The sequence below is a fragment of the Rhinolophus sinicus genome, linkage group LG06 (genome assembly GCF_036562045.2).
Source record: "Rhinolophus sinicus isolate RSC01 linkage group LG06, ASM3656204v1, whole genome shotgun sequence".
Lineage (NCBI taxonomy): Eukaryota > Metazoa > Chordata > Mammalia > Chiroptera > Rhinolophidae > Rhinolophus > Rhinolophus sinicus.
Window position 1 is genome coordinate 8,092,197 of NC_133756.1, and position 7,241 is coordinate 8,099,437.

The 7,241-nt window shown below is 56.0% G+C and overlaps 1 non-coding gene across 1 annotated transcript; it reads left to right on the forward strand.

The window, feature by feature from the left end:
* Positions 1-469: 469 nt before the first annotated feature.
* LOC109434780 (uncharacterized) lies at positions 470-3,994 on the forward strand. Its single transcript, XR_012497115.1, has 2 exons — positions 470-1,423; positions 1,983-3,994. It is a non-coding gene; the product is annotated as an uncharacterized LOC109434780 (transcript).
* Positions 3,995-7,241: the final 3,247 nt, after the last annotated feature.

Here is a 7,241-nt window from a genome sequence, read left to right on the forward strand (position 1 = left end):
GGGCCCCTTCCTCTCCAGCTCCTCCAGCGTCCTCGAGTGAGCGTCAGCCTGGACCGTTTGTGCAGTCAGGTGGGGCCAGCCCCAGTGGGTGCACAGAAACCCTGCCCTTGCACTCTGCCAGAGAGAGAGGCGAGGTGTCCTGGTACTGGGCTGCCCTTTCTCAGACCTTGGGAAAGCACCTTATGGGCTTGCTGTGTGGGGGTGGGGGTGGGGTGGGGGGAGGATGTCACCTGCTGCAGTTAGAAATAGCACAATCTCACCGGAGAACCACTTGAGCTGTGACAAGCAGCAATTAGGCTGCTCCATGCAGTGCTAGAGGTGGGGCTGGGGGGACAGGGTAACATTAGGGCTCCTGTGTGTGTCTGGCACTAGATCACCACCCACCCTCCCGATGGGCCTTCCCCCACCCAAGCTGTCCTTGAGATTCTGGAGCCTGGGGTGACCCTGACAGCAAAAACAGAAGGTGGGGGCAGGCTCTGGAGTGACTCATCCTCTGCAGGGAGGGGGAGGGGTGCTGCCATGCGTCTGGACAGCTGGGGCAGGAGTGGGAGGGGTTCTCCTTCCAGCAGCCAGATGGGATGCCGTCTGCCTGGGGCCCTGTGCCTAGTTGCCACCCCAGGCCACGTGTGAAGGGCACTCCAGTGTCTTCCACAGGATGCAAGTGGGAGCCCCTGGCAGCCCCCGTCTGAGGCCCCCTGCGTCTGTCCTCTAGCTGCAGGGCACAGTTGGGTTCCAGAGCTGGGGCCAGCTTGAGGGTTCCTGAGGCCTACCCTCCTGCCACCTGACTTGGGAGCCCGTTATGGGCTAGAGGCACAGGCCTGTCCTGTCAGCCCACAGAGAGAGAGGCTGGTCAGCACTGACCCATAGCCTCTAGAGAAGCCTTTTCAGGGCTCGGTGTCACGGATTCCCTGGAGGCCCAGAGTCCAGCGTGTGAGCCTGGCCTGGGAGCCAGCCTACACCTGCTGTCTAGCACTTCTGCTTGTGTGCTCCAGTCTCCCTGACAAACTGCTCCTCTTGCATGTCCCCACCATCCTTCCAGGGCACAGGGGACATGCAGGCTCCTCCCCCAGCCCCTCCCGGTAGGGACTGCACCTGTCCAGCCTCCCTGCCCCCTTCTCCCTCCCTGATGGAGGCCTCTGCTCTTCTGGTGGCCACGCCCACTTGGGACTGCGCTGTGGTGACCTGCCACTGTCCTCTAACACCTCAAGGACTTCCCTGTGTCCTGGAAGGGTGCAGAGGCCTCGTTAGGGGTGGAGGGCTGAAGACACTGAAGTTAGCCATGTCGTGACGCAGACTAGAGGTAACTGCTCTGGTTCCGAGACACAGAAGGTACCTGGGCTGTCATCCTGGCCCCGTCTCGTCCGTCAGACGTTAACAGGACCTAATGCACCGGCCTGCTGCGAGGCTTACCTGAGATCAGCAGGTAGGTGAATAAACCTACAGCCCATGTCACAGCGTGAAGTACCCCCCAGCCCAATATCCCAGGACCTCATCCCCAGCCTGGCCTTCCTTGCTTGAGCTCCAGACATGGGGCCCTCCTTGAAGTACCCACTACAAAGGCTTCTGTGTGCAAGACGGAGCTCTGGACTCCTGCTCCCCCCAAACCTGACCCACAGCACGTATCCCTCACCAACAGGACGCCCCATAGTCACTGTGACCCAGGCCAAGTGCCCCCATGTGACCGCCTCTGGGCCCCAGCCATAATCCCAGGGTACAGGATACAGACCAGCCTGCCCCTCCCCAGACCCCACAGCTGCTTGGGCAGGGCTCTGGGCTCACTGGGGGGCCATTCAGATCTCAAAGGAGACCTCGCATTCCCAGGGGCTGCTAAGCTGGGAGTGGGGGGGTGTGGGGACACAAAGGGCAGCAGGCAGAACCCAGGGCAAACAGGGAACATTTCTCAATGTGGCGGGGGGGGGGGGGGCTGGTGTTTCCCTGGTGCTCTGAAGATTGGGGGTCAGGGCTGTTGGTTTGGTCTTCAGGGACAGCTGAGGAACTTCTGGGGACCCTGGTCTGGACTTCAGCCTGAGTGTAGAGGGAGTGCTGGCACCCAGAGCCGCCCTGGCCTTACCACCTCTCTGGGACTGGGTGTGTGCCCTCAGTGAGCATTGGCAGACGGGGAGTGGTGGCCCCATTCCAGGGTGGGGGTCAGGCCCCACTTTCTGAAGGTGGAGTGTGCGAGATACACCCACATCACCCTCACCCCCAGGTTTTCCTCCTTCAGAAATCTGTTCTAAGTCGTGTCAGCAGTCTTTTCAAATCCTCATTGTTTTCCAGTCATCTCAGTAAAAATTTCCCCCATTTCTGATGCACGTTGTTCTTTCGTCACTTTTACCATTTTTCTAGCTCCATTTAGCTTGTGATGAAATACCGGTTCAAGGGTCTTATCTGTTTTCTGGGCGCATCTTTCTGGCGTGCCTTATTTATCTGTAGGGATGTTACGATTTCTAATTCCCTTTTTTTCTGACACTGAATCTGAGGGGTTCGATCCCTAGTCTGTTCTGTGGGTCACAACACAGACCAGTCCTGGGGCTCTTGGGAGCCCCCTAACTCCGGGCTCTGCTCTGCTCAGCATTGCTCCAAGGCCGCGGTGTCTGGAACCTGTGCCCCCACTCCCACCTGAGTGTCCCGGTGCCAGTACTTCTCCCTGCGCCCGTTCCATTCTCACCCCCGCCCGGAGCCCCCCTGCATCCATCCGGTTTTTCCTTTGACCTCACAGTCATGCTGTTCACCTTCTGGTGTTTGTCTTCACTGGACACCATGTCTTTGAGATTTATCCGTGTTGCCATGTTCATCGTTTCTGTCCCTTGCACAGGATTCCCAGTGTCCCCCCATCACACGCACTTGTCCTCACCCTGGGAAGAGCACTGTGGCTGCAGTATTGTCACACTGTTTCCATGGAGACCCTCATCGTCCTCCTCAGGGACCGTGTGGTATTTGTCTCGGTGAGGGAGTCAGCTTCTCCACTATTGTCTGCTTGTTCTCAATGAGAGCAGTTAGTGCTCCCGCCAGCTGTGCCGTGGGTTTTCTTTCCTGATTTCTCGTGAAGGCTGTGTATCATTCAGTTCTCTCGCGCACTCCTCCGTTGGCAGTGCAGCAGAAACCCGGGCTTCTCTGAATTCGCTTTCTTCTGGCTACAGAGAGGACGCACATCGCTTACCAGGCTCATCAGCCATTTTCGCTTCCCCTGCGCACACAGCTTATTCCTCCTCTTGCTGCATTTTCCCAAGGCTGTGACTTTTTCCTGTTCATTTTCAAGACTTCCACACATAGTCTAGATGAGCAGGACTGTCTGGAATTATGGAAATGTCCTTTATCTATGCTGTGTTAGTTTCCTCGGGCCACAGTCACAAATTACCACAAAGCAGGGGGCTTAATACACCAGGATTGTGCTAACGGTCAGCGGGGCCGACCATCCTTGGGTTCCTGGCGTGTGGACCCATCAGTCCAGTCTCCAAAGAGGCCTGTCACATGGCCTGGTCCTCTGTGTCTCTGTGTCCGAATGTCCTTTCTCTTGTGAAGACACCACTCACTGGTTCTGGGCTCACTCTAGCCCATTACGACCTCATCTTAATTTGATCACCTCTGCGGAGACCCTTTATCCAAATAGGGCCACCTTCACTGGTGCTGGGACGTGGGGCAGGACGTCTGTAGTCTTTGGGTGAACACAATGCAATCCAGTGGACACTAGTCATTGTGGGTTCTGAGGACTTGAAATGGGGCTGGGGTGACTGAGAAACATTCTACATTTTACCATCAGTAGCCACAGGTGTGTGGGGTGCCGTGTTGAACAGCACAGCTCTGGACACATGCCTCTGACGTCTCAGATGCTGCAAATATTTTCTCTGGTGCTGTTACCATTGTCAACAGTGTCCTTTGTTGAAAAGAAACCCTTGGTTTTGATGACATCAGACCTATCATTTTTTCTGTATGTTGCATCATTTTGGTGTTATGTGATCCCTACACACCCAAAGAATACAAGAATATTTCCCTACATCTTTTTAGTGGCGTTTTGATTTTGCCTTTGGTATTTGTATCTGTGCTTTATCTAGAGGTCGTCTTTGTATATGGTGTCAGGTAGGGACCCAGCTTTCATGTCCTTACACTGAACCAATTCTCCCAACCCAGGCTGCACCAACAATCCGTCCGTTTCCAGTACGTGGCTACGACTGCTCAAGCTTACTGCCTGGTTTTCAGGATGTGGAGCGGGGGTGGGGGGACTCAGGCAGAGCCAGGGTCTCCCTGAGTTGACTGGATGAGTGTGGGCGGCTAGGGAGATCGCTTAAGTGCACAGGGCAGAACAGTGAGGACACAGATCTGGAGCTGAAAATCTTAGCGGTCTAACTTCCAGGTGGCTCACCTACGGTACGACCAGGCTTACTGGCCGAATTAACCACATTTGGAGTGGAGTTCCATTCCATCCTGGGCCTTTGAACTAGACGGGAAAGGGCTCAGTTCAGCCTTTAGTAAACACAGAGGTAAAGGCTACCTGAGCAGGGTCAGCATCTGAGGGGAGGCCAGAACTTTCCTTAAAGACAGTCTGTCTGAAGCTCACTGTGATAGTCGTGGGCAGATGCATCACATTTTTGTGAGCAAGTCTGAATTGTGTAGTAATAAACAGCCTTTGGAAAAGCAACTGTAATTGCTCAGTGGAGACCTCCAGCAGGTTTTCTAGCATCTTGCCAAAAATCAGGTTTGTTTTCACTCAGTCCCTTTCAGGATGTCCCCATCAGGCCAATCTCCTCCAGGTCGGAGCCCGCCTTCATCAATCAGCATAAGAACTGGCTGACAAAAAGCAGAAAAGCCAGGCGTGTAGGTCTGAGTAACTGTGTCCCACTCCTCAGCAATTTGTGGGGCCTCAGTCACCTATGGAATTGTCTGACTGTGGCTCACACTTCAGCTTTAATCCAGGGGACACATGAAACTTGCGGTCTAATAGGATGTCCTGAGGACATAACTCTAAAGGGACAGGTACTGATCGGTTCAAAGGAGAGTGTGAGAGAAAGCTGAGGGGCCAGAAGCTGGAGTGGAAGTCAGCCGGCTGGGGAGGGGGGGGCCTGAGGCCAGGGAGTGAGAGAGAGAGAGAGTGAGTGTGTGTGTGTGTGTGTGTATACGCGTGCGCGCCCGCGCTGGGGGTGGAGGTTGAGCCAGCACCAGTGCAGAGGGGCATGAGGCTTCTGTGGCCGTCTTGTCTCCTTTAAAAGTTCGTTAGCCTCAGTTAATCCTAAAACTTTGTTTTGCAAAGAGGCAACTTCAGGTCCCTGGTAACGTGTGGAAGCCTCAAAATATCATTCAAAATAGGTGTTCTGTTTAAGTTTGGCGATTTCAGAGCTGTGATTGTCCAATGTGGTTTTTTGTTTTTGTTTTGTTTTAATTAGCCCAATGGGGTTTCAAGAAAAGTAAGTTTCGGGATCTCAGAGGTTCCCCATAAAGGCCACCGACAGTCTAAATCACTTTTGGTCACATCAGTCCATTTAGCTAAAGATGCACGAGGAGGGACCGTGGCCGGAGTCCCTGGAGAAGGGACACCCTGAAAATATTCAGGTACCTGAAACCCCATTTTCAGAGGCTTTTCTCTAGAGCAACAGGCCCAGATGCCCTAAAACAGCTCAGCACCAGCCAGTCTCCTCTAGCACAGCTTGGTCAAGGAAGGGTCGCCGACAGCTGATTGCCAGCTCTGGGAGGGACAGCCTGCTCCGGAAAGAGCCTGGTGTTAGTGTGCACAGACCCAGGGGAAGCCCCGAGACTGAAAACCTACCTCCATACGTGGAAGACTCTCCCCAGGAAGAGTCTGCCAGTCCAGTCTGGTAACTGGGTTAGTTTATCAAGGGAAACTTACACACGGGGCACATCCTGGGTGAAGGGACCCTCGCACCACTAGGCAGGCACCAGAGGATTGCAGTGGGCGACACAAGACAGTCACGTGTGCCAGCACGTGACTACTCCCAGGTGCAGGTAATGGCTTTAACATACTTGACCAGGTCGGGACAACGGAACATTCCAGGACCCAGGACAGAGCAGGTGGCAGGGGAGGGATACTGGTTTGTTGCAGAACAAACTGATTACGATCAGACAGTCTCCGGAGAAGCAAATCCTCTCCCCTCTGGGTAGGGTCCAGCTCGAGGGTCAGGCAGAGGTCAGTCTTGGAGCAGTCTCCCCTCCACACCCGGCAAATGGCTGAATGACAGTTGTAATGGGACAGTCTGGTTCCAGACAAATCAGACTGACGTCTAGCACAAATGTCGGGTTCCCAAAGAACCAAGTCAGCTGCTACAAGGGCTCGAGCCAATGTCACAGGAGAGCTTCCAAAAAAGATTTCACAGGCAAACAAAGGCCTTTTAACAGAAAAAACAGGGGGAAGAAAACCCTGAAAACTCTGAACAGATCCCGAATGAAGCCTGGAGAGCGTCAGAACACAAGCATTAGCTCGGGTCCAGGAGAAAACTTACCCGTTAACTCCCGAGCCAGCCGGGGAGAAAACCAGCCATCGCAGGTGGCTCTGTGGGCGCCACACCTGTTTGCCCTCTAGCCCTGGAGCCCTGGGGGTCTTCCCTGGATCCCCGACGAGCCCCACGGTGCCGACTATAAACAAAAAGCCGACAAGGTGCACCGTCCGCAGAAAGGATTTATTCGGGGAAAGGGAAGAATCAGAGTCCTGCACGAGCAGCCCCGGCCGGCCGGCCCAGGGAAGGTGCTGCCCGGACCAAGACGACGCAGTTCAGAGACGGGAGGAGGAAGCTCAGGGCAGGGGCCGCCAGCGCGACGTCGGCCCCGGAGCTCTCCCCGTCGGGCTCCGCCCACAGGCCGCCCCGCCCCCGCCTAGGTTCAGGGCTCTGTCATTGAGTTGACACCTGACACCCCTTACGCTTCCTCCCTACCCCCCTCCAAACACGTTCATAACTTCGTTTAAATGTTCAACTTGGCGGGGCTTTCACAGGCGGCGATGTGCGGACGGCCGTGCGGGCCTGCGGGCGCGGGGGCAGCGGGAGGAGCGGCCCGGGGCTCTGGGACCAGCCGAGGGCGAGCGCAAAGCGGGTCGCGGCCGGAGCGAGAAGCCCGGGCGCCACCGAGACTGCGGAGCGCGCAGCACCGCCCTGGCTCGCGCGACCCGCCGTCTCCAACGCCTACCTGGCGGCGCGGCGTCACTCCCGGCGACGACGGCGGCGCGTTTGTGACACACGGGCGCCGAGCCGCAGGGTCACCCTCGGCGATAGCCCGGGGCGCCGTGACGTCAGACGCCG